Here is a 412-nt window from a genome sequence, read left to right as displayed (position 1 = left end):
TGCACAAGATTGGTTAAAAACCCTAATTGGACAAGAATAAGCCTAAGGAGGACGAAAATATCCTAAATGCTCATCCATTGACACAAATGAACTTATTGGATGCCCAAGATTGGTTAAAAACCCTAATTGGACTAGAATAAACCTAGGAAGGACGAAAATGACTTAAATGTTAATCCAATGACACAAATGAACTTATTGCATGCACAAGATTGATTAAAAACCTTAATTGGACAAGAATGAGTCTAGGTAGGACGAAAATGACCTAAATGTTAATCCAATGACACAAATGAACTTATTGGATGCACAAGATTGGTTAAAAACCCTAATTAGACAAGAATAAGCCTAGGGAGGACGAAAATGACCTAAATGTTCATCCAATGACACAAATGAACTTATTGCATGCACAAGATTG

This window comes from Cicer arietinum, unplaced genomic scaffold (assembly GCF_000331145.2).
Source record: "Cicer arietinum cultivar CDC Frontier isolate Library 1 unplaced genomic scaffold, Cicar.CDCFrontier_v2.0 Ca_scaffold_6070_v2.0, whole genome shotgun sequence".
Lineage (NCBI taxonomy): Eukaryota > Viridiplantae > Streptophyta > Magnoliopsida > Fabales > Fabaceae > Cicer > Cicer arietinum.
The sequence above is the reverse complement of the archived record's forward strand: the minus strand, read 5'-3'. Positions refer to the sequence as shown.